The sequence below is a fragment of the Siphateles boraxobius genome, unplaced genomic scaffold (assembly GCF_051911475.1).
Source record: "Siphateles boraxobius isolate OS27281-9 unplaced genomic scaffold, OSU_SipBor_1 311, whole genome shotgun sequence".
NCBI classification, from domain to species: domain Eukaryota; kingdom Metazoa; phylum Chordata; class Actinopteri; order Cypriniformes; family Leuciscidae; genus Siphateles; species Siphateles boraxobius.
Window position 1 is genome coordinate 33,205 of NW_027508933.1, and position 25,749 is coordinate 58,953.

The 25,749-nt window shown below is 39.9% G+C and overlaps 60 non-coding genes across 60 annotated transcripts; all 60 read left to right on the forward strand.

Annotated features, from left to right (window-relative positions):
- Window positions 1-217: 217 nt before the first annotated feature.
- LOC143697205 (5S ribosomal RNA) lies at window positions 218-336 on the forward strand. Its single transcript, XR_013186237.1, has one exon. It is a non-coding gene; the product is annotated as a 5S ribosomal RNA (ribosomal RNA).
- Window positions 337-707: 371 nt separating this feature from the next.
- On the forward strand, window positions 708-826 carry LOC143697206 (5S ribosomal RNA). Its single transcript, XR_013186238.1, has one exon. It is a non-coding gene; the product is annotated as a 5S ribosomal RNA (ribosomal RNA).
- A 162-nt stretch (window positions 827-988) lies between these two features.
- Window positions 989-1,107, forward strand: LOC143697207 (5S ribosomal RNA). Its single transcript, XR_013186239.1, has one exon. It is a non-coding gene; the product is annotated as a 5S ribosomal RNA (ribosomal RNA).
- A 371-nt stretch (window positions 1,108-1,478) lies between these two features.
- On the forward strand, window positions 1,479-1,597 carry LOC143697208 (5S ribosomal RNA). The gene has a single exon (XR_013186240.1). It is a non-coding gene; the product is annotated as a 5S ribosomal RNA (ribosomal RNA).
- A 371-nt stretch (window positions 1,598-1,968) lies between these two features.
- LOC143697331 (5S ribosomal RNA) lies at window positions 1,969-2,087 on the forward strand. Its single transcript, XR_013186362.1, has one exon. It is a non-coding gene; the product is annotated as a 5S ribosomal RNA (ribosomal RNA).
- A 371-nt stretch (window positions 2,088-2,458) lies between these two features.
- On the forward strand, window positions 2,459-2,577 carry LOC143697209 (5S ribosomal RNA). The gene has a single exon (XR_013186241.1). It is a non-coding gene; the product is annotated as a 5S ribosomal RNA (ribosomal RNA).
- A 162-nt stretch (window positions 2,578-2,739) lies between these two features.
- On the forward strand, window positions 2,740-2,858 carry LOC143697335 (5S ribosomal RNA). The gene has a single exon (XR_013186366.1). It is a non-coding gene; the product is annotated as a 5S ribosomal RNA (ribosomal RNA).
- A 371-nt stretch (window positions 2,859-3,229) lies between these two features.
- Window positions 3,230-3,348, forward strand: LOC143697210 (5S ribosomal RNA). Its single transcript, XR_013186242.1, has one exon. It is a non-coding gene; the product is annotated as a 5S ribosomal RNA (ribosomal RNA).
- A 371-nt stretch (window positions 3,349-3,719) lies between these two features.
- On the forward strand, window positions 3,720-3,838 carry LOC143697211 (5S ribosomal RNA). The gene has a single exon (XR_013186243.1). It is a non-coding gene; the product is annotated as a 5S ribosomal RNA (ribosomal RNA).
- A 162-nt stretch (window positions 3,839-4,000) lies between these two features.
- Window positions 4,001-4,119, forward strand: LOC143697336 (5S ribosomal RNA). Its single transcript, XR_013186367.1, has one exon. It is a non-coding gene; the product is annotated as a 5S ribosomal RNA (ribosomal RNA).
- Window positions 4,120-4,490: 371 nt separating this feature from the next.
- Window positions 4,491-4,609, forward strand: LOC143697212 (5S ribosomal RNA). The gene has a single exon (XR_013186244.1). It is a non-coding gene; the product is annotated as a 5S ribosomal RNA (ribosomal RNA).
- A 360-nt stretch (window positions 4,610-4,969) lies between these two features.
- Window positions 4,970-5,088, forward strand: LOC143697213 (5S ribosomal RNA). Its single transcript, XR_013186245.1, has one exon. It is a non-coding gene; the product is annotated as a 5S ribosomal RNA (ribosomal RNA).
- A 162-nt stretch (window positions 5,089-5,250) lies between these two features.
- On the forward strand, window positions 5,251-5,369 carry LOC143697214 (5S ribosomal RNA). The gene has a single exon (XR_013186246.1). It is a non-coding gene; the product is annotated as a 5S ribosomal RNA (ribosomal RNA).
- Window positions 5,370-5,741: 372 nt separating this feature from the next.
- LOC143697216 (5S ribosomal RNA) lies at window positions 5,742-5,860 on the forward strand. The gene has a single exon (XR_013186248.1). It is a non-coding gene; the product is annotated as a 5S ribosomal RNA (ribosomal RNA).
- A 170-nt stretch (window positions 5,861-6,030) lies between these two features.
- On the forward strand, window positions 6,031-6,149 carry LOC143697217 (5S ribosomal RNA). The gene has a single exon (XR_013186249.1). It is a non-coding gene; the product is annotated as a 5S ribosomal RNA (ribosomal RNA).
- A 372-nt stretch (window positions 6,150-6,521) lies between these two features.
- Window positions 6,522-6,640, forward strand: LOC143697218 (5S ribosomal RNA). Its single transcript, XR_013186250.1, has one exon. It is a non-coding gene; the product is annotated as a 5S ribosomal RNA (ribosomal RNA).
- Window positions 6,641-7,010: 370 nt separating this feature from the next.
- Window positions 7,011-7,129, forward strand: LOC143697219 (5S ribosomal RNA). The gene has a single exon (XR_013186251.1). It is a non-coding gene; the product is annotated as a 5S ribosomal RNA (ribosomal RNA).
- A 372-nt stretch (window positions 7,130-7,501) lies between these two features.
- LOC143697220 (5S ribosomal RNA) lies at window positions 7,502-7,620 on the forward strand. Its single transcript, XR_013186252.1, has one exon. It is a non-coding gene; the product is annotated as a 5S ribosomal RNA (ribosomal RNA).
- Window positions 7,621-7,782: 162 nt separating this feature from the next.
- On the forward strand, window positions 7,783-7,901 carry LOC143697337 (5S ribosomal RNA). Its single transcript, XR_013186368.1, has one exon. It is a non-coding gene; the product is annotated as a 5S ribosomal RNA (ribosomal RNA).
- Window positions 7,902-8,262: 361 nt separating this feature from the next.
- LOC143697221 (5S ribosomal RNA) lies at window positions 8,263-8,381 on the forward strand. Its single transcript, XR_013186253.1, has one exon. It is a non-coding gene; the product is annotated as a 5S ribosomal RNA (ribosomal RNA).
- A 162-nt stretch (window positions 8,382-8,543) lies between these two features.
- LOC143697222 (5S ribosomal RNA) lies at window positions 8,544-8,662 on the forward strand. Its single transcript, XR_013186254.1, has one exon. It is a non-coding gene; the product is annotated as a 5S ribosomal RNA (ribosomal RNA).
- A 371-nt stretch (window positions 8,663-9,033) lies between these two features.
- On the forward strand, window positions 9,034-9,152 carry LOC143697223 (5S ribosomal RNA). Its single transcript, XR_013186255.1, has one exon. It is a non-coding gene; the product is annotated as a 5S ribosomal RNA (ribosomal RNA).
- Window positions 9,153-9,523: 371 nt separating this feature from the next.
- On the forward strand, window positions 9,524-9,642 carry LOC143697224 (5S ribosomal RNA). Its single transcript, XR_013186256.1, has one exon. It is a non-coding gene; the product is annotated as a 5S ribosomal RNA (ribosomal RNA).
- Window positions 9,643-9,812: 170 nt separating this feature from the next.
- Window positions 9,813-9,931, forward strand: LOC143697225 (5S ribosomal RNA). The gene has a single exon (XR_013186257.1). It is a non-coding gene; the product is annotated as a 5S ribosomal RNA (ribosomal RNA).
- Window positions 9,932-10,303: 372 nt separating this feature from the next.
- On the forward strand, window positions 10,304-10,422 carry LOC143697227 (5S ribosomal RNA). Its single transcript, XR_013186259.1, has one exon. It is a non-coding gene; the product is annotated as a 5S ribosomal RNA (ribosomal RNA).
- A 371-nt stretch (window positions 10,423-10,793) lies between these two features.
- LOC143697228 (5S ribosomal RNA) lies at window positions 10,794-10,912 on the forward strand. Its single transcript, XR_013186260.1, has one exon. It is a non-coding gene; the product is annotated as a 5S ribosomal RNA (ribosomal RNA).
- Window positions 10,913-11,283: 371 nt separating this feature from the next.
- LOC143697229 (5S ribosomal RNA) lies at window positions 11,284-11,402 on the forward strand. Its single transcript, XR_013186261.1, has one exon. It is a non-coding gene; the product is annotated as a 5S ribosomal RNA (ribosomal RNA).
- A 170-nt stretch (window positions 11,403-11,572) lies between these two features.
- On the forward strand, window positions 11,573-11,691 carry LOC143697230 (5S ribosomal RNA). Its single transcript, XR_013186262.1, has one exon. It is a non-coding gene; the product is annotated as a 5S ribosomal RNA (ribosomal RNA).
- Window positions 11,692-12,063: 372 nt separating this feature from the next.
- Window positions 12,064-12,182, forward strand: LOC143697231 (5S ribosomal RNA). The gene has a single exon (XR_013186263.1). It is a non-coding gene; the product is annotated as a 5S ribosomal RNA (ribosomal RNA).
- A 371-nt stretch (window positions 12,183-12,553) lies between these two features.
- On the forward strand, window positions 12,554-12,672 carry LOC143697232 (5S ribosomal RNA). Its single transcript, XR_013186264.1, has one exon. It is a non-coding gene; the product is annotated as a 5S ribosomal RNA (ribosomal RNA).
- Window positions 12,673-12,842: 170 nt separating this feature from the next.
- Window positions 12,843-12,961, forward strand: LOC143697233 (5S ribosomal RNA). Its single transcript, XR_013186265.1, has one exon. It is a non-coding gene; the product is annotated as a 5S ribosomal RNA (ribosomal RNA).
- Window positions 12,962-13,333: 372 nt separating this feature from the next.
- LOC143697234 (5S ribosomal RNA) lies at window positions 13,334-13,452 on the forward strand. Its single transcript, XR_013186266.1, has one exon. It is a non-coding gene; the product is annotated as a 5S ribosomal RNA (ribosomal RNA).
- Window positions 13,453-13,822: 370 nt separating this feature from the next.
- Window positions 13,823-13,941, forward strand: LOC143697235 (5S ribosomal RNA). The gene has a single exon (XR_013186267.1). It is a non-coding gene; the product is annotated as a 5S ribosomal RNA (ribosomal RNA).
- A 372-nt stretch (window positions 13,942-14,313) lies between these two features.
- Window positions 14,314-14,432, forward strand: LOC143697236 (5S ribosomal RNA). Its single transcript, XR_013186268.1, has one exon. It is a non-coding gene; the product is annotated as a 5S ribosomal RNA (ribosomal RNA).
- A 162-nt stretch (window positions 14,433-14,594) lies between these two features.
- Window positions 14,595-14,713, forward strand: LOC143697339 (5S ribosomal RNA). Its single transcript, XR_013186370.1, has one exon. It is a non-coding gene; the product is annotated as a 5S ribosomal RNA (ribosomal RNA).
- Window positions 14,714-15,084: 371 nt separating this feature from the next.
- On the forward strand, window positions 15,085-15,203 carry LOC143697238 (5S ribosomal RNA). The gene has a single exon (XR_013186270.1). It is a non-coding gene; the product is annotated as a 5S ribosomal RNA (ribosomal RNA).
- Window positions 15,204-15,564: 361 nt separating this feature from the next.
- LOC143697239 (5S ribosomal RNA) lies at window positions 15,565-15,683 on the forward strand. Its single transcript, XR_013186271.1, has one exon. It is a non-coding gene; the product is annotated as a 5S ribosomal RNA (ribosomal RNA).
- A 162-nt stretch (window positions 15,684-15,845) lies between these two features.
- Window positions 15,846-15,964, forward strand: LOC143697240 (5S ribosomal RNA). Its single transcript, XR_013186272.1, has one exon. It is a non-coding gene; the product is annotated as a 5S ribosomal RNA (ribosomal RNA).
- Window positions 15,965-16,336: 372 nt separating this feature from the next.
- On the forward strand, window positions 16,337-16,455 carry LOC143697241 (5S ribosomal RNA). Its single transcript, XR_013186273.1, has one exon. It is a non-coding gene; the product is annotated as a 5S ribosomal RNA (ribosomal RNA).
- A 371-nt stretch (window positions 16,456-16,826) lies between these two features.
- Window positions 16,827-16,945, forward strand: LOC143697242 (5S ribosomal RNA). The gene has a single exon (XR_013186274.1). It is a non-coding gene; the product is annotated as a 5S ribosomal RNA (ribosomal RNA).
- Window positions 16,946-17,116: 171 nt separating this feature from the next.
- On the forward strand, window positions 17,117-17,235 carry LOC143697243 (5S ribosomal RNA). The gene has a single exon (XR_013186275.1). It is a non-coding gene; the product is annotated as a 5S ribosomal RNA (ribosomal RNA).
- Window positions 17,236-17,606: 371 nt separating this feature from the next.
- LOC143697244 (5S ribosomal RNA) lies at window positions 17,607-17,725 on the forward strand. The gene has a single exon (XR_013186276.1). It is a non-coding gene; the product is annotated as a 5S ribosomal RNA (ribosomal RNA).
- Window positions 17,726-18,096: 371 nt separating this feature from the next.
- On the forward strand, window positions 18,097-18,215 carry LOC143697245 (5S ribosomal RNA). The gene has a single exon (XR_013186277.1). It is a non-coding gene; the product is annotated as a 5S ribosomal RNA (ribosomal RNA).
- A 371-nt stretch (window positions 18,216-18,586) lies between these two features.
- LOC143697246 (5S ribosomal RNA) lies at window positions 18,587-18,705 on the forward strand. Its single transcript, XR_013186278.1, has one exon. It is a non-coding gene; the product is annotated as a 5S ribosomal RNA (ribosomal RNA).
- A 171-nt stretch (window positions 18,706-18,876) lies between these two features.
- On the forward strand, window positions 18,877-18,995 carry LOC143697247 (5S ribosomal RNA). Its single transcript, XR_013186279.1, has one exon. It is a non-coding gene; the product is annotated as a 5S ribosomal RNA (ribosomal RNA).
- A 372-nt stretch (window positions 18,996-19,367) lies between these two features.
- LOC143697249 (5S ribosomal RNA) lies at window positions 19,368-19,486 on the forward strand. The gene has a single exon (XR_013186281.1). It is a non-coding gene; the product is annotated as a 5S ribosomal RNA (ribosomal RNA).
- Window positions 19,487-19,857: 371 nt separating this feature from the next.
- On the forward strand, window positions 19,858-19,976 carry LOC143697250 (5S ribosomal RNA). Its single transcript, XR_013186282.1, has one exon. It is a non-coding gene; the product is annotated as a 5S ribosomal RNA (ribosomal RNA).
- A 372-nt stretch (window positions 19,977-20,348) lies between these two features.
- On the forward strand, window positions 20,349-20,467 carry LOC143697251 (5S ribosomal RNA). Its single transcript, XR_013186283.1, has one exon. It is a non-coding gene; the product is annotated as a 5S ribosomal RNA (ribosomal RNA).
- A 371-nt stretch (window positions 20,468-20,838) lies between these two features.
- On the forward strand, window positions 20,839-20,957 carry LOC143697252 (5S ribosomal RNA). Its single transcript, XR_013186284.1, has one exon. It is a non-coding gene; the product is annotated as a 5S ribosomal RNA (ribosomal RNA).
- Window positions 20,958-21,119: 162 nt separating this feature from the next.
- LOC143697253 (5S ribosomal RNA) lies at window positions 21,120-21,238 on the forward strand. The gene has a single exon (XR_013186285.1). It is a non-coding gene; the product is annotated as a 5S ribosomal RNA (ribosomal RNA).
- Window positions 21,239-21,610: 372 nt separating this feature from the next.
- LOC143697254 (5S ribosomal RNA) lies at window positions 21,611-21,729 on the forward strand. The gene has a single exon (XR_013186286.1). It is a non-coding gene; the product is annotated as a 5S ribosomal RNA (ribosomal RNA).
- A 363-nt stretch (window positions 21,730-22,092) lies between these two features.
- Window positions 22,093-22,211, forward strand: LOC143697255 (5S ribosomal RNA). Its single transcript, XR_013186287.1, has one exon. It is a non-coding gene; the product is annotated as a 5S ribosomal RNA (ribosomal RNA).
- Window positions 22,212-22,582: 371 nt separating this feature from the next.
- On the forward strand, window positions 22,583-22,701 carry LOC143697256 (5S ribosomal RNA). Its single transcript, XR_013186288.1, has one exon. It is a non-coding gene; the product is annotated as a 5S ribosomal RNA (ribosomal RNA).
- Window positions 22,702-22,872: 171 nt separating this feature from the next.
- Window positions 22,873-22,991, forward strand: LOC143697257 (5S ribosomal RNA). The gene has a single exon (XR_013186289.1). It is a non-coding gene; the product is annotated as a 5S ribosomal RNA (ribosomal RNA).
- A 372-nt stretch (window positions 22,992-23,363) lies between these two features.
- On the forward strand, window positions 23,364-23,482 carry LOC143697258 (5S ribosomal RNA). Its single transcript, XR_013186290.1, has one exon. It is a non-coding gene; the product is annotated as a 5S ribosomal RNA (ribosomal RNA).
- Window positions 23,483-23,852: 370 nt separating this feature from the next.
- LOC143697260 (5S ribosomal RNA) lies at window positions 23,853-23,971 on the forward strand. The gene has a single exon (XR_013186292.1). It is a non-coding gene; the product is annotated as a 5S ribosomal RNA (ribosomal RNA).
- A 372-nt stretch (window positions 23,972-24,343) lies between these two features.
- On the forward strand, window positions 24,344-24,462 carry LOC143697261 (5S ribosomal RNA). Its single transcript, XR_013186293.1, has one exon. It is a non-coding gene; the product is annotated as a 5S ribosomal RNA (ribosomal RNA).
- A 162-nt stretch (window positions 24,463-24,624) lies between these two features.
- LOC143697340 (5S ribosomal RNA) lies at window positions 24,625-24,743 on the forward strand. The gene has a single exon (XR_013186371.1). It is a non-coding gene; the product is annotated as a 5S ribosomal RNA (ribosomal RNA).
- Window positions 24,744-25,114: 371 nt separating this feature from the next.
- Window positions 25,115-25,233, forward strand: LOC143697262 (5S ribosomal RNA). Its single transcript, XR_013186294.1, has one exon. It is a non-coding gene; the product is annotated as a 5S ribosomal RNA (ribosomal RNA).
- A 361-nt stretch (window positions 25,234-25,594) lies between these two features.
- Window positions 25,595-25,713, forward strand: LOC143697263 (5S ribosomal RNA). The gene has a single exon (XR_013186295.1). It is a non-coding gene; the product is annotated as a 5S ribosomal RNA (ribosomal RNA).
- Window positions 25,714-25,749: the final 36 nt, after the last annotated feature.

Below are 25,749 nucleotides of genomic sequence, written 5' to 3' on the forward strand. Positions count from 1 at the left end.
GTTAGTACTTGGATGGGAGGCCGCATGGGAATACTAGGTGTTGTAAGCTTTTTTAAGAAAAAAAAAAAAGAGTCCCTGAGCTTCTTCAAAAAGCCTTAAAAAGTCTCTGAGATTCTTCAGAAAGCATGAAAGAGCTTGAGTTTTTTCAAAAGTTGTTCTTAGTTTTCTTCACTAATGGTCTAACCTTTTAAATAGCCCAATTTTGGCAGCAGTTTTAGCTTACGGCCATACCACCTTGGGCACGCCCGATCTCGTCTGATCTCGGAAGCTAAGCAGGGTCGGGCCTGGTTAGTACTTGGATGGGAGACCGCCTGGGAATACCAGGTGCTGTAAGCTTTTAAAAAAAAAAAAAAAAAAAAAAGAGTGCCTGAGCTTCAAAAAGCCTTAAAAAGTCTCTGAGATTCTTCAGAAAGCATGAAAGAGTTTGAGTTTTTTCAAAAGTTCTTCTTAGTCTTCTTCACTAATGGTCTAAGCTTTTAAATAAGGCCTGGTTAGTACTTGGATGGGAGGCCGCATGGGAATACTAGGTGTTGTAAGCTTTTTTAAGAAAAAAAAAAAAGAGTCCCTGAGCTTCTTCAAAAAGCCTTAAAAAGTCTCTGAGATTCTTCAGAAAGCATGAAAGAGCTTGAGTTTTTTCAAAAGTTGTTCTTAGTTTTCTTCACTAATGGTCTAACCTTTTAAATAGCCCAATTTTGGCAGCAGTTTTAGCTTACGGCCATACCACCTTGGGCACGCCCGATCTCGTCTGATCTCGGAAGCTAAGCAGGGTCGGGCCTGGTTAGTACTTGGATGGGAGACCGCCTGGGAATACCAGGTGCTGTAAGCTTTTAAAAAAAAAAAAAAGAGTGCCTGAGCTTCAAAAAGCCTTAAAAAGTCTCTGAGATTCTTCAGAAAGCATGAAAGAGTTTGAGTTTTTTCAAAAGTTGTTCTTAGTTTTCTTCACTAATGGTCTAACCTTTTAAATAGCCCAATTTTGGCAGCAGTATTCGCTTACGGCCATACCACCTTGGGCACGCCCGATCTCGTCTGATCTCGGAAGCTAAGCAGGGTCGGGCCTGGTTAGTACTTGGATGGGAGACCGCCTGGGAATACCAGGTGCTGTAAGCTTTTAAAAAAAAAAAAAAAAAAAAAAGAGTGCCTGAGCTTCAAAAAGCCTTAAAAAGTCTCTGAGATTCTTCAGAAAGCATGAAAGAGTTTGAGTTTTTTCAAAAGTTCTTCTTAGTCTTCTTCACTAATGGTCTAAGCTTTTAAATAAGGCCTGGTTAGTACTTGGATGGGAGGCCGCATGGGAATACTAGGTGTTGTAAGCTTTTTTAAGAAAAAAAAAAAAGAGTCCCTGAGCTTCTTCAAAAAGCCTTAAAAAGTCTCTGAGATTCTTCAGAAAGCATGAAAGAGCTTGAGTTTTTTCAAAAGTTGTTCTTAGTTTTCTTCACTAATGGTCTAACCTTTTAAATAGCCCAATTTTGGCAGCAGTTTTAGCTTACGGCCATACCACCTTGGGCACGCCCGATCTCGTCTGATCTCGGAAGCTAAGCAGGGTCGGGCCTGGTTAGTACTTGGATGGGAGACCGCCTGGGAATACCAGGTGCTGTAAGCTTTTAAAAAAAAAAAAAAAAAAAAAAGAGTGCCTGAGCTTCAAAAAGCCTTAAAAAGTCTCTGAGATTCTTCAGAAAGCATGAAAGAGTTTGAGTTTTTTCAAAAGTTCTTCTTAGTCTTCTTCACTAATGGTCTAAGCTTTTAAATAAGGCCTGGTTAGTACTTGGATGGGAGGCCGCATGGGAATACTAGGTGTTGTAAGCTTTTTTAAGAAAAAAAAAAAAGAGTCCCTGAGCTTCTTCAAAAAGCCTTAAAAAGTCTCTGAGATTCTTCAGAAAGCATGAAAGAGCTTGAGTTTTTTCAAAAGTTGTTCTTAGTTTTCTTCACTAATGGTCTAACCTTTTAAATAGCCCAATTTTGGCAGCAGTTTTAGCTTACGGCCATACCACCTTGGGCATGCCCGATCTCGTCTGATCTCGGAAGCTAAGCAGGGTCGGGCCTGGTTAGTACTTGGATGGGAGACCGCCTGGGAATACCAGGTGCTGTAAGCTTTTAAAAAAAAAAAAAAAAAAAAAAGAGTGCCTGAGCTTCAAAAAGCCTTAAAAAGTCTCTGAGATTCTTCAGAAAGCATGAAAGAGTTTGAGTTTTTTCAAAAGTTCTTCTTAGTCTTCTTCACTAATGGTCTAAGCTTTTAAATAAGGCCTGGTTAGTACTTGGATGGGAGGCCGCATGGGAATACTAGGTGTTGTAAGCTTTTTTAAGAAAAAAAAAAAAGAGTCCCTGAGCTTCTTCAAAAAGCCTTAAAAAGTCTCTGAGATTCTTCAGAAAGCATGAAAGAGCTTGAGTTTTTTCAAAAGTTGTTCTTAGTTTTCTTCACTAATGGTCTAACCTTTTAAATAGCCCAATTTTGGCAGCAGTTTTAGCTTACGGCCATACCACCTTGGGCACGCCCGATCTCGTCTGATCTCGGAAGCTAAGCAGGGTCGGGCCTGGTTAGTACTTGGATGGGAGACCGCCTGGGAATACCAGGTGCTGTAAGCTTTTAAAAAAAAAAAAAAGAGTGCCTGAGCTTCAAAAAGCCTTAAAAAGTCTCTGAGATTCTTCAGAAAGCATGAAAGAGTTTGAGTTTTTTCAAAAGTTGTTCTTAGTTTTCTTCACTAATGGTCTAACCTTTTAAATAGCCCAATTTTGGCAGCAGTATTCGCTTACGGCCATACCACCTTGGGCACGCCCGATCTCGTCTGATCTCGGAAGCTAAGCAGGGTCGGGACTGGTTAGTACTTGGATGGGAGACCGCCTGGGAATACCAGGTGCTGTAAGCTTTTAAAAAAAAAAAAAAAAAAAAAAAGAGTGCCTGAGCTTCAAAAAGCCTTAAAAAGTCTCTGAGATTCTTCAGAAAGCATGAAAGAGTTTGAGTTTTTTCAAAAGTTCTTCTTAGTCTTCTTCACTAATGGTCTAAGCTTTTAAATAAGGCCTGGTTAGTACTTGGATGGGAGGCCGCATGGGAATACTAGGTGTTGTAAAAATTTTTAAGAAAAAAAAAAAGAGTCCCTGAGCTTCTTCAAAAAGCCTTAAAAAGTCTCTGAGATTCTTCAGAAAGCATGAAAGAGCTTGAGTTTTTTCAAAAGTTGTTCTTAGTTTTCTTCACTAATGGTCTAACCTTTTAAATAGCCCAATTTTGGCAGCAGTTTTAGCTTACGGCCATACCACCTTGGGCACGCCCGATCTCGTCTGATCTCGGAAGCTAAGCAGGGTCGGGCCTGGTTAGTACTTGGATGGGAGACCGCCTGGGAATACCAGGTGCTGTAAGCTTTTAAAAAAAAAAAAAAAAAAAAAAGAGTGCCTGAGCTTCAAAAAGCCTTAAAAAGTCTCTGAGATTCTTCAGAAAGCATGAAAGAGTTTGAGTTTTTTCAAAAGTTCTTCTTAGTCTTCTTCACTAATGGTCTAAGCTTTTAAATAAGGCCTGGTTAGTACTTGGATGGGAGGCCGCATGGGAATACTAGGTGTTGTAAGCTTTTTTAAGAAAAAAAAAAAAGAGTCCCTGAGCTTCTTCAAAAAGCCTTAAAAAGTCTCTGAGATTCTTCAGAAAGCATGAAAGAGCTTGAGTTTTTTCAAAAGTTGTTCTTAGTTTTCTTCACTAATGGTCTAACCTTTTAAATAGCCCAATTTTGGCAGCAGTTTTAGCTTACGGCCATACCACCTTGGGCACGCCCGATCTCGTCTGATCTCGGAAGCTAAGCAGGGTCGGGCCTGGTTAGTACTTGGATGGGAGACCGCCTGGGAATACCAGGTGCTGTAAGCTTTTAAAAAAAAAAAAAAGAGTGCCTGAGCTTCAAAAAGCCTTAAAAAGTCTCTGAGATTCTTCAGAAAGCATGAAAGAGTTTGAGTTTTTTCAAAAGTTGTTCTTAGTTTTCTTCACTAATGGTCTAACCTTTTAAATAGCCCAATTTTGGCAGCAGTATTCGCTTACGGCCATACCACCTTGGGCACGCCCGATCTCGTCTGATCTCGGAAGCTAAGCAGGGTCGGGACTGGTTAGTACTTGGATGGGAGACCGCCTGGGAATACCAGGTGCTGTAAGCTTTTAAAAAAAAAAAAAAAAAAAAAAAGAGTGCCTGAGCTTCAAAAAGCCTTAAAAAGTCTCTGAGATTCTTCAGAAAGCATGAAAGAGTTTGAGTTTTTTCAAAAGTTCTTCTTAGTCTTCTTCACTAATGGTCTAAGCTTTTAAATAAGGCCTGGTTAGTACTTGGATGGGAGGCCGCATGGGAATACTAGGTGTTGTAAAAATTTTTAAGAAAAAAAAAAAGAGTCCCTGAGCTTCTTCAAAAAGCCTTAAAAAGTCTCTGAGATTCTTCAGAAAGCATGAAAGAGCTTGAGTTTTTTCAAAAGTTGTTCTTAGTTTTCTTCACTAATGGTCTAACCTTTTAAATAGCCCAATTTTGGCAGCAGTTTTAGCTTACGGCCATACCACCTTGGGCACGCCCGATCTCGTCTGATCTCGGAAGCTAAGCAGGGTCGGGCCTGGTTAGTACTTGGATGGGAGACCGCCTGGGAATACCAGGTGCTGTAAGCTTTTAAAAAAAAAAAAAAAAAAAAAGAGTGCCTGAGCTTCAAAAAGCCTTAAAAAGTCTCTGAGATTCTTCAGAAAGCATGAAAGAGTTTGAGTTTTTTCAAAAGTTCTTCTTAGTCTTCTTCACTAATGGTCTAAGCTTTTAAATAAGGCCTGGTTAGTACTTGGATGGGAGGCCGCTAGGTGTTGTAAGCTTTTTTAAGAAAAAAAAAAAAGAGTCCCTGAGCTTCTTCAAAAAGCCTTAAAAAGTCTCTGAGATTCTTCAGAAAGCATGAAAGAGCTTGAGTTTTTTCAAAAGTTGTTCTTAGTTTTCTTCACTAATGGTCTAACCTTTTAAATAGCCCAATTTTGGCAGCAGTTTTAGCTTACGGCCATACCACCTTGGGCACGCCCGATCTCGTCTGATCTCGGAAGCTAAGCAGGGTCGGGCCTGGTTAGTACTTGGATGGGAGACCGCCTGGGAATACCAGGTGCTGTAAGCTTTTAAAAAAAAAAAAAAGAGTGCCTGAGCTTCAAAAAGCCTTAAAAAGTCTCTGAGATTCTTCAGAAAGCATGAAAGAGTTTGAGTTTTTTCAAAAGTTGTTCTTAGTTTTCTTCACTAATGGTCTAACCTTTTAAATAGCCCAATTTTGGCAGCAGTATTCGCTTACGGCCATACCACCTTGGGCACGCCCGATCTCGTCTGATCTCGGAAGCTAAGCAGGGTCGGGCCTGGTTAGTACTTGGATGGGAGACCGCCTGGGAATACCAGGTGCTGTAAGCTTTTAAAAAAAAAAAAAAAAAAAAAAAGAGTGCCTGAGCTTCAAAAAGCCTTAAAAAGTCTCTGAGATTCTTCAGAAAGCATGAAAGAGTTTGAGTTTTTTCAAAAGTTCTTCTTAGTCTTCTTCACTAATGGTCTAAGCTTTTAAATAAGGCCTGGTTAGTACTTGGATGGGAGGCCGCATGGGAATACTAGGTGTTGTAAGCTTTTTTAAGAAAAAAAAAAAAGAGTCCCTGAGCTTCTTCAAAAAGCCTTAAAAAGTCTCTGAGATTCTTCAGAAAGCATGAAAGAGCTTGAGTTTTTTCAAAAGTTGTTCTTAGTTTTCTTCACTAATGGTCTAACCTTTTAAATAGCCCAATTTTGGCAGCAGTTTTAGCTTACGGCCATACCACCTTGGGCACGCCCGATCTCGTCTGATCTCGGAAGCTAAGCAGGGTCGGGCCTGGTTAGTACTTGGATGGGAGACCGCCTGGGAATACCAGGTGCTGTAAGCTTTTAAAAAAAAAAAAAAAAAAAAAAGAGTGCCTGAGCTTCAAAAAGCCTTAAAAAGTCTCTGAGATTCTTCAGAAAGCATGAAAGAGTTTGAGTTTTTTCAAAAGTTGTTCTTAGTTTTCTTCACTAATGGTCTAACCTTTTAAATAGCCCAATTTTGGCAGCAGTATTCGCTTACGGCCATACCACCTTGGGCACGCCCGATCTCGTCTGATCTCGGAAGCTAAGCAGGGTCGGGCCTGGTTAGTACTTGGATGGGAGACCGCCTGGGAATACCAGGTGCTGTAAGCTTTTAAAAAAAAAAAAAAAAAAAAAAAGAGTGCCTGAGCTTCAAAAAGCCTTAAAAAGTCTCTGAGATTCTTCAGAAAGCATGAAAGAGTTTGAGTTTTTTCAAAAGTTCTTCTTAGTCTTCTTCACTAATGGTCTAAGCTTTTAAATAAGGCCTGGTTAGTACTTGGATGGGAGGCCGCATGGGAATACTAGGTGTTGTAAGCTTTTTTAAGAAAAAAAAAAAAGAGTCCCTGAGCTTCTTCAAAAAGCCTTAAAAAGTCTCTGAGATTCTTCAGAAAGCATGAAAGAGCTTGAGTTTTTTCAAAAGTTGTTCTTAGTTTTCTTCACTAATGGTCTAACCTTTTAAATAGCCCAATTTTGGCAGCAGTTTTAGCTTACGGCCATACCACCTTGGGCACGCCCGATCTCGTCTGATCTCGGAAGCTAAGCAGGGTCGGGCCTGGTTAGTACTTGGATGGGAGACCGCCTGGGAATACCAGGTGCTGTAAGCTTTTAAAAAAAAAAAAAAAAAAAAAAGAGTGCCTGAGCTTCAAAAAGCCTTAAAAAGTCTCTGAGATTCTTCAGAAAGCATGAAAGAGTTTGAGTTTTTTCAAAAGTTCTTCTTAGTCTTCTTCACTAATGGTCTAAGCTTTTAAATAAGGCCTGGTTAGTACTTGGATGGGAGGCCGCATGGGAATACTAGGTGTTGTAAAAATTTTTAAGAAAAAAAAAAAGAGTCCCTGAGCTTCTTCAAAAAGCCTTAAAAAGTCTCTGAGATTCTTCAGAAAGCATGAAAGAGCTTGAGTTTTTTCAAAAGTTGTTCTTAGTTTTCTTCACTAATGGTCTAACCTTTTAAATAGCCCAATTTTGGCAGCAGTTTTAGCTTACGGCCATACCACCTTGGGCACGCCCGATCTCGTCTGATCTCGGAAGCTAAGCAGGGTCGGGCCTGGTTAGTACTTGGATGGGAGACCGCCTGGGAATACCAGGTGCTGTAAGCTTTTAAAAAAAAAAAAAAAAAAAAAAAGAGTGCCTGAGCTTCAAAAAGCCTTAAAAAGTCTCTGAGATTCTTCAGAAAGCATGAAAGAGTTTGAGTTTTTTCAAAAGTTCTTCTTAGTCTTCTTCACTAATGGTCTAAGCTTTTAAATAAGGCCTGGTTAGTACTTGGATGGGAGGCCGCATGGGAATACTAGGTGTTGTAAGCTTTTTTAAGAAAAAAAAAAAAGAGTCCCTGAGCTTCTTCAAAAAGCCTTAAAAAGTCTCTGAGATTCTTCAGAAAGCATGAAAGAGCTTGAGTTTTTTCAAAAGTTGTTCTTAGTTTTCTTCACTAATGGTCTAACCTTTTAAATAGCCCAATTTTGGCAGCAGTTTTAGCTTACGGCCATACCACCTTGGGCACGCCCGATCTCGTCTGATCTCGGAAGCTAAGCAGGGTCGGGCCTGGTTAGTACTTGGATGGGAGACCGCCTGGGAATACCAGGTGCTGTAAGCTTTTAAAAAAAAAAAAAAGAGTGCCTGAGCTTCAAAAAGCCTTAAAAAGTCTCTGAGATTCTTCAGAAAGCATGAAAGAGTTTGAGTTTTTTCAAAAGTTGTTCTTAGTTTTCTTCACTAATGGTCTAACCTTTTAAATAGCCCAATTTTGGCAGCAGTATTCGCTTACGGCCATACCACCTTGGGCACGCCCGATCTCGTCTGATCTCGGAAGCTAAGCAGGGTCGGGACTGGTTAGTACTTGGATGGGAGACCGCCTGGGAATACCAGGTGCTGTAAGCTTTTAAAAAAAAAAAAAAAAAAAAAAGAGTGCCTGAGCTTCAAAAAGCCTTAAAAAGTCTCTGAGATTCTTCAGAAAGCATGAAAGAGTTTGAGTTTTTTCAAAAGTTCTTCTTAGTCTTCTTCACTAATGGTCTAAGCTTTTAAATAAGGCCTGGTTAGTACTTGGATGGGAGGCCGCTAGGTGTTGTAAGCTTTTTTAAGAAAAAAAAAAAAGAGTCCCTGAGCTTCTTCAAAAAGCCTTAAAAAGTCTCTGAGATTCTTCAGAAAGCATGAAAGAGCTTGAGTTTTTTCAAAAGTTGTTCTTAGTTTTCTTCACTAATGGTCTAACCTTTTAAATAGCCCAATTTTGGCAGCAGTTTTAGCTTACGGCCATACCACCTTGGGCACGCCCGATCTCGTCTGATCTCGGAAGCTAAGCAGGGTCGGGCCTGGTTAGTACTTGGATGGGAGACCGCCTGGGAATACCAGGTGCTGTAAGCTTTTAAAAAAAAAAAAAAGAGTGCCTGAGCTTCAAAAAGCCTTAAAAAGTCTCTGAGATTCTTCAGAAAGCATGAAAGAGTTTGAGTTTTTTCAAAAGTTGTTCTTAGTTTTCTTCACTAATGGTCTAACCTTTTAAATAGCCCAATTTTGGCAGCAGTATTCGCTTACGGCCATACCACCTTGGGCACGCCCGATCTCGTCTGATCTCGGAAGCTAAGCAGGGTCGGGCCTGGTTAGTACTTGGATGGGAGACCGCCTGGGAATACCAGGTGCTGTAAGCTTTTAAAAAAAAAAAAAAAAAAAAAAGAGTGCCTGAGCTTCAAAAAGCCTTAAAAAGTCTCTGAGATTCTTCAGAAAGCATGAAAGAGTTTGAGTTTTTTCAAAAGTTCTTCTTAGTCTTCTTCACTAATGGTCTAAGCTTTTAAATAAGGCCTGGTTAGTACTTGGATGGGAGGCCGCATGGGAATACTAGGTGTTGTAAGCTTTTTTAAGAAAAAAAAAAAAGAGTCCCTGAGCTTCTTCAAAAAGCCTTAAAAAGTCTCTGAGATTCTTCAGAAAGCATGAAAGAGCTTGAGTTTTTTCAAAAGTTGTTCTTAGTTTTCTTCACTAATGGTCTAACCTTTTAAATAGCCCAATTTTGGCAGCAGTTTTAGCTTACGGCCATACCACCTTGGGCACGCCCGATCTCGTCTGATCTCGGAAGCTAAGCAGGGTCGGGCCTGGTTAGTACTTGGATGGGAGACCGCCTGGGAATACCAGGTGCTGTAAGCTTTTAAAAAAAAAAAAAAAAAAAAAAGAGTGCCTGAGCTTCAAAAAGCCTTAAAAAGTCTCTGAGATTCTTCAGAAAGCATGAAAGAGTTTGAGTTTTTTCAAAAGTTCTTCTTAGTCTTCTTCACTAATGGTCTAAGCTTTTAAATAAGGCCTGGTTAGTACTTGGATGGGAGGCCGCATGGGAATACTAGGTGTTGTAAGCTTTTTTAAGAAAAAAAAAAAAGAGTCCCTGAGCTTCTTCAAAAAGCCTTAAAAAGTCTCTGAGATTCTTCAGAAAGCATGAAAGAGCTTGAGTTTTTTCAAAAGTTGTTCTTAGTTTTCTTCACTAATGGTCTAACCTTTTAAATAGCCCAATTTTGGCAGCAGTTTTAGCTTACGGCCATACCACCTTGGGCACGCCCGATCTCGTCTGATCTCGGAAGCTAAGCAGGGTCGGGCCTGGTTAGTACTTGGATGGGAGACCGCCTGGGAATACCAGGTGCTGTAAGCTTTTAAAAAAAAAAAAAAAAAAAAAAGAGTGCCTGAGCTTCAAAAAGCCTTAAAAAGTCTCTGAGATTCTTCAGAAAGCATGAAAGAGTTTGAGTTTTTTCAAAAGTTGTTCTTAGTTTTCTTCACTAATGGTCTAACCTTTTAAATAGCCCAATTTTGGCAGCAGTATTCGCTTACGGCCATACCACCTTGGGCACGCCCGATCTCGTCTGATCTCGGAAGCTAAGCAGGGTCGGGCCTGGTTAGTACTTGGATGGGAGACCGCCTGGGAATACCAGGTGCTGTAAGCTTTTAAAAAAAAAAAAAAAAAAAAAAAGAGTGCCTGAGCTTCAAAAAGCCTTAAAAAGTCTCTGAGATTCTTCAGAAAGCATGAAAGAGTTTGAGTTTTTTCAAAAGTTCTTCTTAGTCTTCTTCACTAATGGTCTAAGCTTTTAAATAAGGCCTGGTTAGTACTTGGATGGGAGGCCGCATGGGAATACTAGGTGTTGTAAGCTTTTTTAAGAAAAAAAAAAAAGAGTCCCTGAGCTTCTTCAAAAAGCCTTAAAAAGTCTCTGAGATTCTTCAGAAAGCATGAAAGAGCTTGAGTTTTTTCAAAAGTTGTTCTTAGTTTTCTTCACTAATGGTCTAACCTTTTAAATAGCCCAATTTTGGCAGCAGTTTTAGCTTACGGCCATACCACCTTGGGCACGCCCGATCTCGTCTGATCTCGGAAGCTAAGCAGGGTCGGGCCTGGTTAGTACTTGGATGGGAGACCGCCTGGGAATACCAGGTGCTGTAAGCTTTTAAAAAAAAAAAAAAAAAAAAAAGAGTGCCTGAGCTTCAAAAAGCCTTAAAAAGTCTCTGAGATTCTTCAGAAAGCATGAAAGAGTTTGAGTTTTTTCAAAAGTTCTTCTTAGTCTTCTTCACTAATGGTCTAAGCTTTTAAATAAGGCCTGGTTAGTACTTGGATGGGAGGCCGCATGGGAATACTAGGTGTTGTAAGCTTTTTTAAGAAAAAAAAAAAAGAGTCCCTGAGCTTCTTCAAAAAGCCTTAAAAAGTCTCTGAGATTCTTCAGAAAGCATGAAAGAGCTTGAGTTTTTTCAAAAGTTGTTCTTAGTTTTCTTCACTAATGGTCTAACCTTTTAAATAGCCCAATTTTGGCAGCAGTTTTAGCTTACGGCCATACCACCTTGGGCACGCCCGATCTCGTCTGATCTCGGAAGCTAAGCAGGGTCGGGCCTGGTTAGTACTTGGATGGGAGACCGCCTGGGAATACCAGGTGCTGTAAGCTTTTAAAAAAAAAAAAAAAAAAAAAAGAGTGCCTGAGCTTCAAAAAGCCTTAAAAAGTCTCTGAGATTCTTCAGAAAGCATGAAAGAGTTTGAGTTTTTTCAAAAGTTCTTCTTAGTCTTCTTCACTAATGGTCTAAGCTTTTAAATAAGGCCTGGTTAGTACTTGGATGGGAGGCCGCATGGGAATACTAGGTGTTGTAAGCTTTTTTAAGAAAAAAAAAAAAGAGTCCCTGAGCTTCTTCAAAAAGCCTTAAAAAGTCTCTGAGATTCTTCAGAAAGCATGAAAGAGCTTGAGTTTTTTCAAAAGTTGTTCTTAGTTTTCTTCACTAATGGTCTAACCTTTTAAATAGCCCAATTTTGGCAGCAGTTTTAGCTTACGGCCATACCACCTTGGGCACGCCCGATCTCGTCTGATCTCGGAAGCTAAGCAGGGTCGGGCCTGGTTAGTACTTGGATGGGAGACCGCCTGGGAATACCAGGTGCTGTAAGCTTTTAAAAAAAAAAAAAAAAAAAAAAGAGTGCCTGAGCTTCAAAAAGCCTTAAAAAGTCTCTGAGATTCTTCAGAAAGCATGAAAGAGTTTGAGTTTTTTCAAAAGTTGTTCTTAGTTTTCTTCACTAATGGTCTAACCTTTTAAATAGCCCAATTTTGGCAGCAGTATTCGCTTACGGCCATACCACCTTGGGCACGCCCGATCTCGTCTGATCTCGGAAGCTAAGCAGGGTCGGGCCTGGTTAGTACTTGGATGGGAGACCGCCTGGGAATACCAGGTGCTGTAAGCTTTTAAAAAAAAAAAAAAAAAAAAAAAGAGTGCCTGAGCTTCAAAAAGCCTTAAAAAGTCTCTGAGATTCTTCAGAAAGCATGAAAGAGTTTGAGTTTTTTCAAAAGTTCTTCTTAGTCTTCTTCACTAATGGTCTAAGCTTTTAAATAAGGCCTGGTTAGTACTTGGATGGGAGGCCGCATGGGAATACTAGGTGTTGTAAGCTTTTTTAAGAAAAAAAAAAAAGAGTCCCTGAGCTTCTTCAAAAAGCCTTAAAAAGTCTCTGAGATTCTTCAGAAAGCATGAAAGAGCTTGAGTTTTTTCAAAAGTTGTTCTTAGTTTTCTTCACTAATGGTCTAACCTTTTAAATAGCCCAATTTTGGCAGCAGTTTTAGCTTACGGCCATACCACCTTGGGCACGCCCGATCTCGTCTGATCTCGGAAGCTAAGCAGGGTCGGGCCTGGTTAGTACTTGGATGGGAGACCGCCTGGGAATACCAGGTGCTGTAAGCTTTTAAAAAAAAAAAAAAAAAAAAAAGAGTGCCTGAGCTTCAAAAAGCCTTAAAAAGTCTCTGAGATTCTTCAGAAAGCATGAAAGAGTTTGAGTTTTTTCAAAAGTTCTTCTTAGTCTTCTTCACTAATGGTCTAAGCTTTTAAATAAGGCCTGGTTAGTACTTGGATGGGAGGCCGCATGGGAATACTAGGTGTTGTAAGCTTTTTTAAGAAAAAAAAAAAAGAGTCCCTGAGCTTCTTCAAAAAGCCTTAAAAAGTCTCTGAGATTCTTCAGAAAGCATGAAAGAGCTTGAGTTTTTTCAAAAGTTGTTCTTAGTTTTCTTCACTAATGGTCTAACCTTTTAAATAGCCCAATTTTGGCAGCAGTTTTAGCTTACGGCCATACCACCTTGGGCACGCCCGATCTCGTCTGATCTCGGAAGCTAAGCAGGGTCGGGCCTGGTTAGTACTTGGATGGGAGACCGCCTGGGAATACCAGGTGCTGTAAGCTTTTAAAAAAAAAAAAAAAAAAAAAAGAGTGCCTGAGCTTCAAAAAGCCTTAAAAAGTCTCTGAGATTCTTCAGAAAGCATGAAAGAGTTTGAGTTTTTTCAAAAGTTGTTCTTAGTTTTCTTCACTAATGGTCTAACCTTTTAAATAGCCCAATTTTGGCAGCAGTATTCGCTTACGGCCATACCACCTTGGGCACGCCCGATCTCGTCTGATCTCGGAAGCTAAGCAGGGTCGGGCCTGGTTAGTACTTGGATGGGAGACCGCCTGGGAATACCAGGTGCTGTAAGCTTTTAAAAAAAAAAAAAAAAAAAAAAAGAGTGCCTGAGCTTCAAAAAGCCTTAAAAAGTCTCTGAGATTCTTCAGAAAGCATGAAAGAGTTTGAGTTTTTTCAAAAGTTCTTCTTAGTCTTCTTCACTAATGGTCTAAGCTTTTAAATAAGGCCTGGTTAGTACTTGGATGGGAGGCCGCATGGGAATACTAGGTGTTGTAAGCTTTTTTAAGAAAAAAAAAAAAGAGTCCCTGAGCTTCTTCAAAAAGCCTTAAAAAGTCTCTGAGATTCTTCAGAAAGCATGAAAGAGCTTGAGTTTTTTCAAAAGTTGTTCTTAGTTTTCTTCACTAATGGTCTAACCTTTTAAATAGCCCAATTTTGGCAGCAGTTTTAGCTTACGGCCATACCACCTTGGGCACGCCCGATCTCGTCTGATCTCGGAAGCTAAGCAGGGTCGGGCCTGGTTAGTACTTGGATGGGAGACCGCCTGGGAATACCAGGTGCTGTAAGCTTTTAAAAAAAAAAAAAAAAAAAAAAGAGTGCCTGAGCTTCAAAAAGCCTTAAAAAGTCTCTGAGATTCTTCAGAAAGCATGAAAGAGTTTGAGTTTTTTCAAAAGTTCTTCTTAGTCTTCTTCACTAATGGTCTAAGCTTTTAAATAAGGCCTGGTTAGTACTTGGATGGGAGGCCGCATGGGAATACTAGGTGTTGTAAAAATTTTTAAGAAAAAAAAAAAGAGTCCCTGAGCTTCTTCAAAAAGCCTTAAAAAGTCTCTGAGATTCTTCAGAAAGCATGAAAGAGCTTGAGTTTTTTCAAAAGTTGTTCTTAGTTTTCTTCACTAATGGTCTAACCTTTTAAATAGCCCAATTTTGGCAGCAGTTTTAGCTTACGGCCATACCACCTTGGGCACGCCCGATCTCGTCTGATCTCGGAAGCTAAGCAGGGTCGGGCCTGGTTAGTACTTGGATGGGAGACCGCCTGGGAATACCAGGTGCTGTAAGCTTTTAAAAAAAAAAAAAAAAAAAAAAAGAGTGCCTGAGCTTCAAAAAGCCTTAAAAAGTCTCTGAGATTCTTCAGAAAGCATGAAAGAGTTTGAGTTTTTTCAAAAGTTCTTCTTAGTCTTCTTCACTAATGGTCTAAGCTTTTAAATAAGGCCTGGTTAGTACTTGGATGGGAGGCCGCATGGGAATACTAGGTGTTGTAAGCTTTTTTAAGAAAAAAAAAAAAGAGTCCCTGAGCTTCTTCAAAAAGCCTTAAAAAGTCTCTGAGATTCTTCAGAAAGCATGAAAGAGCTTGAGTTTTTTCAAAAGTTGTTCTTAGTTTTCTTCACTAATGGTCTAACCTTTTAAATAGCCCAATTTTGGCAGCAGTTTTAGCTTACGGCCATACCACCTTGGGCACGCCCGATCTCGTCTGATCTCGGAAGCTAAGCAGGGTCGGGCCTGGTTAGTACTTGGATGGGAGACCGCCTGGGAATACCAGGTGCTGTAAGCTTTTAAAAAAAAAAAAAAGAGTGCCTGAGCTTCAAAAAGCCTTAAAAAGTCTCTGAGATTCTTCAGAAAGCATGAAAGAGTTTGAGTTTTTTCAAAAGTTGTTCTTAGTTTTCTTCACTAATGGTCTAACCTTTTAAATAGCCCAATTTTGGCAGCAGTATTCGCTTACGGCCATACCACCTTGGGCACGCCCGATCTCGTCTGATCTCGGAAGCTAAGCAGGGTCGGGACTGGTTAGTACTTGGATGGGAGACCGCCTGGGAATACCAGGTGCTGTAAGCTTTTAAAAAAAAAAAAAAAAAAAAAAAGAGTGCCTGAGCTTCAAAAAGCCTTAAAAAGTCTCTGAGATTCTTCAGAAAGCATGAAAGAGTTTGAGTTTTTTCAAAAGTTCTTCTTAGTCTTCTTCACTAATGGTCTAAGCTTTTAAATAAGGCCTGGTTAGTACTTGGATGGGAGGCCGCATGGGAATACTAGGTGTTGTAAAAATTTTTAAGAAAAAAAAAAAGAGTCCCTGAGCTTCTTCAAAAAGCCTTAAAAAGTCTCTGAGATTCTTCAGAAAGCATGAAAGAGCTTGAGTTTTTTCAAAAGTTGTTCTTAGTTTTCTTCACTAATGGTCTAACCTTTTAAATAGCCCAATTTTGGCAGCAGTTTTAGCTTACGGCCATACCACCTTGGGCACGCCCGATCTCGTCTGATCTCGGAAGCTAAGCAGGGTCGGGCCTGGTTAGTACTTGGATGGGAGACCGCCTGGGAATACCAGGTGCTGTAAGCTTTTAAAAAAAAAAAAAAAAAAAAAAGAGTGCCTGAGCTTCAAAAAGCCTTAAAAAGTCTCTGAGATTCTTCAGAAAGCATGAAAGAGTTTGAGTTTTTTCAAAAGTTCTTCTTAGTCTTCTTCACTAATGGTCTAAGCTTTTAAATAAGGCCTGGTTAGTACTTGGATGGGAGGCCGCTAGGTGTTGTAAGCTTTTTTAAGAAAAAAAAAAAAGAGTCCCTGAGCTTCTTCAAAAAGCCTTAAAAAGTCTCTGAGATTCTTCAGAAAGCATGAAAGAGCTTGAGTTTTTTCAAAAGTTGTTCTTAGTTTTCTTCACTAATGGTCTAACCTTTTAAATAGCCCAATTTTGGCAGCAGTTTTAGCTTACGGCCATACCACCTTGGGCACGCCCGATCTCGTCTGATCTCGGAAGCTAAGCAGGGTCGGGCCTGGTTAGTACTTGGATGGGAGACCGCCTGGGAATACCAGGTGCTGTAAGCTTTTAAAAAAAAAAAAAAGAGTGCCTGAGCTTCAAAAAGCCTTAAAAAGTCTCTGAGATTCTTCAGAAAGCATGAAAGAGTTTGAGTTTTTTCAAAAGTTGTTCTTAGTTTTCTTCACTAATGGTCTAACCTTTTAAATAGCCCAATTTTGGCAGCAGTATTCGCTTACGGCCATACCACCTTGGGCACGCCCGATCTCGTCTGATCTCGGAAGCTAAGCAGGGTCGGGCCTGGTTAGTACTTGGATGGGAGACCGCCTGGGAATACCAGGTGCTGTAAGCTTTTAAAAAAAAAAAAAAAAAAAAAAAGAGTGCCTGAGCTTCAAAAAGCCTTAAAAAGTCTCTGAGATTCTTCAGAAAGCATGAAAGAGTTTGAGTTTTTTCAAAAGTTCTTCTTAGTCTTCTTCACTAATGGTCTAAGCTTTTAAATAAGGCCTGGTTAGTACTTGGATGGGAGGCCGCATGGGAATACTAGGTGTTGTAAGCTTTTTTAAGAAAAAAAAAAAAGAGTCCCTGAGCTTCTTCAAAAAGCCTTAAAAAGTCTCTGAGATTCTTCAGAAAGCATGAAAGAGCTTGAGTTTTTTCAAAAGTTGTTCTTAGTTTTCTTCACTAATGGTCTAACCTTTTAAATAGCCCAATTTTGGCAGCAGTTTTAGCTTACGGCCATACCACCTTGGGCACGCCCGATCTCGTCTGATCTCGGAAGCTAAGCAGGGTCGGGCCTGGTTAGTACTTGGATGGGAGACCGCCTGGGAATACCAGGTGCTGTAAGCTTTTAAAAAAAAAAAAAAAAAAAAAAGAGTGCCTGAGCTTCAAAAAGCCTTAAAAAGTCTCTGAGATTCTTCAGAAAGCATGAAAGAGTTTGAGTTTTTTCAAAAGTTCTTCTTAGTCTTCTTCACTAATGGTCTAAGCTTTTAAATAAGGCCTGGTTAGTACTTGGATGGGAGGCCGCATGGGAATACTAGGTGTTGTAAGCTTTTTTAAGAAAAAAAAAAAAGAGTCCCTGAGCTTCTTCAAAAAGCCTTAAAAAGTCTCTGAGATTCTTCAGAAAGCATGAAAGAGCTTGAGTTTTTTCAAAAGTTGTTCTTAGTTTTCTTCACTAATGGTCTAACCTTTTAAATAGCCCAATTTTGGCAGCAGTTTTAGCTTACGGCCATACCACCTTGGGCACGCCCGATCTCGTCTGATCTCGGAAGCTAAGCAGGGTCGGGCCTGGTTAGTACTTGGATGGGAGACCGCCTGGGAATACCAGGTGCTGTAAGCTTTTAAAAAAAAAAAAAAAAAAAAAAAGAGTGCCTGAGCTTCAAAAAGCCTTAAAAAGTCTCTGAGATTCTTCAGAAAGCATGAAAGAGTTTGAGTTTTTTCAAAAGTTGTTCTTAGTTTTCTTCACTAATGGTCTAACCTTTTAAATAGCCCAATTTTGGCAGCAGTATTCGCTTACGGCCATACCACCTTGGGCACGCCCGATCTCGTCTGATCTCGGAAGCTAAGCAGGGTCGGGCCTGGTTAGTACTTGGATGGGAGACCGCCTGGGAATACCAGGTGCTGTAAGCTTTTAAAAAAAAAAAAAAAAAAAAAAGAGTGCCTGAGCTTCAAAAAGCCTTAAAAAGTCTCTGAGATTCTTCAGAAAGCATGAAAGAGTTTGAGTTTTTTCAAAAGTTCTTCTTAGTCTTCTTCACTAATGGTCTAAGCTTTTAAATAAGGCCTGGTTAGTACTTGGATGGGAGGCCGCATGGGAATACTAGGTGTTGTAAGCTTTTTTAAGAAAAAAAAAAAAGAGTCCCTGAGCTTCTTCAAAAAGCCTTAAAAAGTCTCTGAGATTCTTCAGAAAGCATGAAAGAGCTTGAGTTTTTTCAAAAGTTGTTCTTAGTTTTCTTCACTAATGGTCTAACCTTTTAAATAGCCCAATTTTGGCAGCAGTTTTAGCTTACGGCCATACCACCTTGGGCACGCCCGATCTCGTCTGATCTCGGAAGCTAAGCAGGGTCGGGCCTGGTTAGTACTTGGATGGGAGACCGCCTGGGAATACCAGGTGCTGTAAGCTTTTAAAAAAAAAAAAAAAAAAAAAAGAGTGCCTGAGCTTCAAAAAGCCTTAAAAAGTCTCTGAGATTCTTCAGAAAGCATGAAAGAGTTTGAGTTTTTTCAAAAGTTCTTCTTAGTCTTCTTCACTAATGGTCTAAGCTTTTAAATAAGGCCTGGTTAGTACTTGGATGGGAGGCCGCATGGGAATACTAGGTGTTGTAAGCTTTTTTAAGAAAAAAAAAAAAGAGTCCCTGAGCTTCTTCAAAAAGCCTTAAAAAGTCTCTGAGATTCTTCAGAAAGCATGAAAGAGCTTGAGTTTTTTCAAAAGTTGTTCTTAGTTTTCTTCACTAATGGTCTAACCTTTTAAATAGCCCAATTTTGGCAGCAGTTTTAGCTTACGGCCATACCACCTTGGGCACGCCCGATCTCGTCTGATCTCGGAAGCTAAGCAGGGTCGGGCCTGGTTAGTACTTGGATGGGAGACCGCCTGGGAATACCAGGTGCTGTAAGCTTTTAAAAAAAAAAAAAAAAAAAAAAGAGTGCCTGAGCTTCAAAAAGCCTTAAAAAGTCTCTGAGATTCTTCAGAAAGCATGAAAGAGTTTGAGTTTTTTCAAAAGTTCTTCTTAGTCTTCTTCACTAATGGTCTAAGCTTTTAAATAAGGCCTGGTTAGTACTTGGATGGGAGGCCGCATGGGAATACTAGGTGTTGTAAGCTTTTTTAAGAAAAAAAAAAAAGAGTCCCTGAGCTTCTTCAAAAAGCCTTAAAAAGTCTCTGAGATTCTTCAGAAAGCATGAAAGAGCTTGAGTTTTTTCAAAAGTTGTTCTTAGTTTTCTTCACTAATGGTCTAACCTTTTAAATAGCCCAATTTTGGCAGCAGTTTTAGCTTACGGCCATACCACCTTGGGCACGCCCGATCTCGTCTGATCTCGGAAGCTAAGCAGGGTCGGGCCTGGTTAGTACTTGGATGGGAGACCGCCTGGGAATACCAGGTGCTGTAAGCTTTTAAAAAAAAAAAAAAAAAAAAAAAGAGTGCCTGAGCTTCAAAAAGCCTTAAAAAGTCTCTGAGATTCTTCAGAAAGCATGAAAGAGTTTGAGTTTTTTCAAAAGTTGTTCTTAGTTTTCTTCACTAATGGTCTAACCTTTTAAATAGCCCAATTTTGGCAGCAGTATTCGCTTACGGCCATACCACCTTGGGCACGCCCGATCTCGTCTGATCTCGGAAGCTAAGCAGGGTCGGGCCTGGTTAGTACTTGGATGGGAGACCGCCTGGGAATACCAGGTGCTGTAAGCTTTTAAAAAAAAAAAAAAAAAAAAAAAGAGTGCCTGAGCTTCAAAAAGCCTTAAAAAGTCTCTGAGATTCTTCAGAAAGCATGAAAGAGTTTGAGTTTTTTCAAAAGTTCTTCTTAGTCTTCTTCACTAATGGTCTAAGCTTTTAAATAAGGCCTGGTTAGTACTTGGATGGGAGGCCGCATGGGAATACTAGGTGTTGTAAGCTTTTTTAAGAAAAAAAAAAAAGAGTCCCTGAGCTTCTTCAAAAAGCCTTAAAAAGTCTCTGAGATTCTTCAGAAAGCATGAAAGAGCTTGAGTTTTTTCAAAAGTTGTTCTTAGTTTTCTTCACTAATGGTCTAACCTTTTAAATAGCCCAATTTTGGCAGCAGTTTTAGCTTACGGCCATACCACCTTGGGCACGCCCGATCTCGTCTGATCTCGGAAGCTAAGCAGGGTCGGGCCTGGTTAGTACTTGGATGGGAGACCGCCTGGGAATACCAGGTGCTGTAAGCTTTTAAAAAAAAAAAAAAAAAAAAAAGAGTGCCTGAGCTTCAAAAAGCCTTAAAAAGTCTCTGAGATTCTTCAGAAAGCATGAAAGAGTTTGAGTTTTTTCAAAAGTTCTTCTTAGTCTTCTTCACTAATGGTCTAAGCTTTTAAATAAGGCCTGGTTAGTACTTGGATGGGAGGCCGCATGGGAATACTAGGTGTTGTAAGCTTTTTTAAGAAAAAAAAAAAAGAGTCCCTGAGCTTCTTCAAAAAGCCTTAAAAAGTCTCTGAGATTCTTCAGAAAGCATGAAAGAGCTTGAGTTTTTTCAAAAGTTGTTCTTAGTTTTCTTCACTAATGGTCTAACCTTTTAAATAGCCCAATTTTGGCAGCAGTTTTAGCTTACGGCCATACCACCTTGGGCACGCCCGATCTCGTCTGATCTCGGAAGCTAAGCAGGGTCGGGCCTGGTTAGTACTTGGATGGGAGACCGCCTGGGAATACCAGGTGCTGTAAGCTTTTAAAAAAAAAAAAAAAAAAAAAAAGAGTGCCTGAGCTTCAAAAAGCCTTAAAAAGTCTCTGAGATTCTTCAGAAAGCATGAAAGAGTTTGAGTTTTTTCAAAAGTTCTTCTTAGTCTTCTTCACTAATGGTCTAAGCTTTTAAATAAGGCCTGGTTAGTACTTGGATGGGAGGCCGCATGGGAATACTAGGTGTTGTAAGCTTTTTTAAGAAAAAAAAAAAAGAGTCCCTGAGCTTCTTCAAAAAGCCTTAAAAAGTCTCTGAGATTCTTCAGAAAGCATGAAAGAGCTTGAGTTTTTTCAAAAGTTGTTCTTAGTTTTCTTCACTAATGGTCTAACCTTTTAAATAGCCCAATTTTGGCAGCAGTTTTAGCTTACGGCCATACCACCTTGGGCACGCCCGATCTCGTCTGATCTCGGAAGCTAAGCAGGGTCGGGCCTGGTTAGTACTTGGATGGGAGACCGCCTGGGAATACCAGGTGCTGTAAGCTTTTAAAAAAAAAAAAAAAAAAAAAAGAGTGCCTGAGCTTCAAAAAGCCTTAAAAAGTCTCTGAGATTCTTCAGAAAGCATGAAAGAGTTTGAGTTTTTTCAAAAGTTCTTCTTAGTCTTCTTCACTAATGGTCTAAGCTTTTAAATAAGGCCTGGTTAGTACTTGGATGGGAGGCCGCATGGGAATACTAGGTGTTGTAAGCTTTTTTAAGAAAAAAAAAAAAGAGTCCCTGAGCTTCTTCAAAAAGCCTTAAAAAGTCTCTGAGATTCTTCAGAAAGCATGAAAGAGCTTGAGTTTTTTCAAAAGTTGTTCTTAGTTTTCTTCACTAATGGTCTAACCTTTTAAATAGCCCAATTTTGGCAGCAGTTTTAGCTTACGGCCATACCACCTTGGGCACGCCCGATCTCGTCTGATCTCGGAAGCTAAGCAGGGTCGGGCCTGGTTAGTACTTGGATGGGAGACCGCCTGGGAATACCAGGTGCTGTAAGCTTTTAAAAAAAAAAAAAAGAGTGCCTGAGCTTCAAAAAGCCTTAAAAAGTCTCTGAGATTCTTCAGAAAGCATGAAAGAGTTTGAGTTTTTTCAAAAGTTGTTCTTAGTTTTCTTCACTAATGGTCTAACCTTTTAAATAGCCCAATTTTGGCAGCAGTATTCGCTTACGGCCATACCACCTTGGGCACGCCCGATCTCGTCTGATCTCGGAAGCTAAGCAGGGTCGGGCCTGGTTAGTACTTGGATGGGAGACCGCCTGGGAATACCAGGTGCTGTAAGCTTTTAAAAAAAAAAAAAAAAAAAAAAAGAGTGCCTGAGCTTCAAAAAGCCTTAAAAAGTCTCTGAGATTCTTCAGAAAGCATGAAAGAGTTTGAGTTTTTTCAAAAGTTCTTCTTAGTCTTCTTCACTAATGGTCTAAGCTTTTAAATAAGGCCTGGTTAGTACTTGGATGGGAGGCCGCATGGGAATACTAGGTGTTGTAAGCTTTTTTAAGAAAAAAAAAAAAGAGTCCCTGAGCTTCTTCAAAAAGCCTTAAAAAGTCTCTGAGATTCTTCAGAAAGCATGAAAGAGCTTGAGTTTTTTCAAAAGTTGTTCTTAGTTTTCTTCACTAATGGTCTAACCTTTTAAATAGCCCAATTTTGGCAGCAGTATTCGCTTACGGCCATACCACCTTGGGCACGCCCGATCTCGTCTGATCTCGGAAGCTAAGCAGGGTCGGGCCTGGTTAGTACTTGGATGGGAGACCGCCTGGGAATACCAGGTGCTGTAAGCTTTTAAAAAAAAAAAAAAGAGTCCCTGAGCTTCAAAAAGCCTTAAAAAGTCTCTGAGATTCTTCAGAAAGCATGAAAGAGTTTGAGTTTTTTCAAAAGTTCTTCTTAGTCTTCTTCACTAATGGTCTAAGCTTTTAAATAAGGCCTGGTTAGTACTTGGATGGGAGGCCGCATGGGAATACTAGGTGTTGTAAGCTTTTTTAAGAAAAAAAAAAAAGAGTCCCTGAGCTTCTTCAAAAAGCCTTAAAAAGTCTCTGAGATTCTTCAGAAAGCATGAAAGAGCTTGAGTTTTTTCAAAAGTTGTTCTTAGTTTTCTTCACTAATGGTCTAACCTTTTAAATAGCCCAATTTTGGCAGCAGTTTTAGCTTACGGCCATACCACCTTGGGCACGCCCGATCTCGTCTGATCTCGGAAGCTAAGCAGGGTCGGGCCTGGTTAGTACTTGGATGGGAGACCGCCTGGGAATACCAGGTGCTGTAAGCTTTTAAAAAAAAAAAAAAAAAAAAAAGAGTGCCTGAGCTTCAAAAAGCCTTAAAAAGTCTCTGAGATTCTTCAGAAAGCATGAAAGAGTTTGAGTTTTTTCAAAAGTTCTTCTTAGTCTTCTTCACTAATGGTCTAAGCTTTTAAATAAGGCCTGGTTAGTACTTGGATGGGAGGCCGCATGGGAATACTAGGTGTTGTAAGCTTTTTTAAGAAAAAAAAAAAAGAGTCCCTGAGCTTCTTCAAAAAGCCTTAAAAAGTCTCTGAGATTCTTCAGAAAGCATGAAAGAGCTTGAGTTTTTTCAAAAGTTGTTCTTAGTTTTCTTCACTAATGGTCTAACCTTTTAAATAGCCCAATTTTGGCAGCAGTTTTAGCTTACGGCCATACCACCTTGGGCACGCCCGATCTCGTCTGATCTCGGAAGCTAAGCAGGGTCGGGCCTGGTTAGTACTTGGATGGGAGACCGCCTGGGAATACCAGGTGCTGTAAGCTTTTAAAAAAAAAAAAAAAAAAAAAAAGAGTGCCTGAGCTTCAAAAAGCCTTAAAAAGTCTCTGAGATTCTTCAGAAAGCATGAAAGAGTTTGAGTTTTTTCAAAAGTTGTTCTTAGTTTTCTTCACTAATGGTCTAACCTTTTAAATAGCCCAATTTTGGCAGCAGTATTCGCTTACGGCCATACCACCTTGGGCACGCCCGATCTCGTCTGATCTCGGAAGCTAAGCAGGGTCGGGCCTGGTTAGTACTTGGATGGGAGACCGCCTGGGAATACCAGGTGCTGTAAGCTTTTAAAAAAAAAAAAAAAAAAAAAAAGAGTGCCTGAGCTTCAAAAAGCCTTAAAAAGTCTCTGAGATTCTTCAGAAAGCATGAAAGAGTTTGAGTTTTTTCAAAAGTTCTTCTTAGTCTTCTTCACTAATGGTCTAAGCTTTTAAATAAGGCCTGGTTAGTACTTGGATGGGAGGCCGCATGGGAATACTAGGTGTTGTAAGCTTTTTTAAGAAAAAAAAAAAAGAGTCCCTGAGCTTCTTCAAAAAGCCTTAAAAAGTCTCTGAGATTCTTCAGAAAGCATGAAAGAGCTTGAGTTTTTTCAAAAGTTGTTCTTAGTTTTCTTCACTAATGGTCTAACCTTTTAAATAGCCCAATTTTGGCAGCAGTTTTAGCTTACGGCCATACCACCTTGGGCACGCCCGATCTCGTCTGATCTCGGAAGCTAAGCAGGGTCGGGCCTGGTTAGTACTTGGATGGGAGACCGCCTGGGAATACCAGGTGCTGTAAGCTTTTAAAAAAAAAAAAAAAAAAAAAAGAGTGCCTGAGCTTCAAAAAGCCTTAAAAAGTCTCTGAGATTCTTCAGAAAGCATGAAAGAGTTTGAGTTTTTTCAAAAGTTCTTCTTAGTCTTCTTCACTAATGGTCTAAGCTTTTAAATAAGGCCTGGTTAGTACTTGGATGGGAGGCCGCATGGGAATACTAGGTGTTGTAAAAATTTTTAAGAAAAAAAAAAAGAGTCCCTGAGCTTCTTCAAAAAGCCTTAAAAAGTCTCTGAGATTCTTCAGAAAGCATGAAAGAGCTTGAGTTTTTTCAAAAGTTGTTCTTAGTTTTCTTCACTAATGGTCTAACCTTTTAAATAGCCCAATTTTGGCAGCAGTTTTAGCTTACGGCCATACCACCTTGGGCACGCCCGATCTCGTCTGATCTCGGAAGCTAAGCAGGGTCGGGCCTGGTTAGTACTTGGATGGGAGACCGCCTGGGAATACCAGGTGCTGTAAGCTTTTAAAAAAAAAAAAAAAAAAAAAAAGAGTGCCTGAGCTTCAAAAAGCCTTAAAAAGTCTCTGAGATTCTTCAGAAAGCATGAAAGAGTTTGAGTTTTTTCAAAAGTTCTTCTTAGTCTTCTTCACTAATGGTCTAAGCTTTTAAATAAGGCCTGGTTAGTACTTGGATGGGAGGCCGCATGGGAATACTAGGTGTTGTAAGCTTTTTTAAGAAAAAAAAAAAAGAGTCCCTGAGCTTCTTCAAAAAGCCTTAAAAAGTCTCTGAGATTCTTCAGAAAGCATGAAAGAGCTTGAGTTTTTTCAAAAGTTGTTCTTAGTTTTCTTCACTAATGGTCTAACCTTTTAAATAGCCCAATTTTGGCAGCAGTTTTAGCTTACGGCCATACCACCTTGGGCACGCCCGATCTCGTCTGATCTCGGAAGCTAAGCAGGGTCGGGCCTGGTTAGTACTTGGATGGGAGACCGCCTGGGAATACCAGGTGCTGTAAGCTTTTAAAAAAAAAAAAAAGAGTGCCTGAGCTTCAAAAAGCCTTAAAAAGTCTCTGAGATTCTTCAGAAAGCATGAAAGAGTTTGAGTTTTTTCAAAAGTTGTTCTTAGTTTTCTTCACTAATGGTCTAACCTTTTAAATAGCCCAATTTTGGCAGCAGTATTCGCTTACGGCCATACCACCTTGGGCACGCCCGATCTCGTCTGATCTCGGAAGCTAAGCAGGGTCGGGACTGGTTAGTACTTGGATGGGAGACCGCCTGGGAATACCAGGTGCTGTAAGCTTTTAAAAAAAAAAAAAAAAAAAAAAAGAGTGCCTGAGCTTCAAAAAGCCTTAAAAAGTCTCTGAGATTCTTCAGAAAGCATGAAAGAGTTTGAGTTTTTTCAAAAGTTCTTCTTAGTCTTCTTCACTAATGGTCTAAGCTTTTAAATAAGGCCTGGTTAGTACTTGGATGGGAGGCCGCATGGGAATACTAGGTGTTGTAAAAATTTTTAAGAAAAAAAAAAAGAGTCCCTGAGCTTCTTCAAAAAGCCTTAAAAAGTCTCTGAGATTCTTCAGAAAGCATGAAAGAGCTTGAGTTTTTTCAAAAGTTGTTCTTAGTTTTCTTCACTAATGGTCTAACCTTTTAAATAGCCCAATTTTGGCAGCAGTTTTAGCTTACGGCCATACCACCTTGGGCACGCCCGATCTCGTCTGATCTCGGAAGCTAAGCAGGGTCGGGCCTGGTTAGTACTTGGATGGGAGACCGCCTGGGAATACCAGGTGCTGTAAGCTTTTAAAAAAAAAAAAAAAAAAAAAAGAGTGCCTGAGCTTCAAAAAGCCTTAAAAAGTCTCTGAGATTCTTCAGAAAGCATGAAAGAGTTTGAGTTTTTTCAAAAGTTCTTCTTAGTCTTCTTCACTAATGGTCTAAGCTTTTAAATAAGGCCTGGTTAGTACTTGGATGGGAGGCCGCTAGGTGTTGTAAGCTTTTTTAAGAAAAAAAAAAAAGAGTCCCTGAGCTTCTTCAAAAAGCCTTAAAAAGTCTCTGAGATTCTTCAGAAAGCATGAAAGAGCTTGAGTTTTTTCAAAAGTTGTTCTTAGTTTTCTTCACTAATGGTCTAACCTTTTAAATAGCCCAATTTTGGCAGCAGTTTTAGCTTACGGCCATACCACCTTGGGCACGCCCGATCTCGTCTGATCTCGGAAGCTAAGCAGGGTCGGGCCTGGTTAGTACTTGGATGGGAGACCGCCTGGGAATACCAGGTGCTGTAAGCTTTTAAAAAAAAAAAAAAGAGTGCCTGAGCTTCAAAA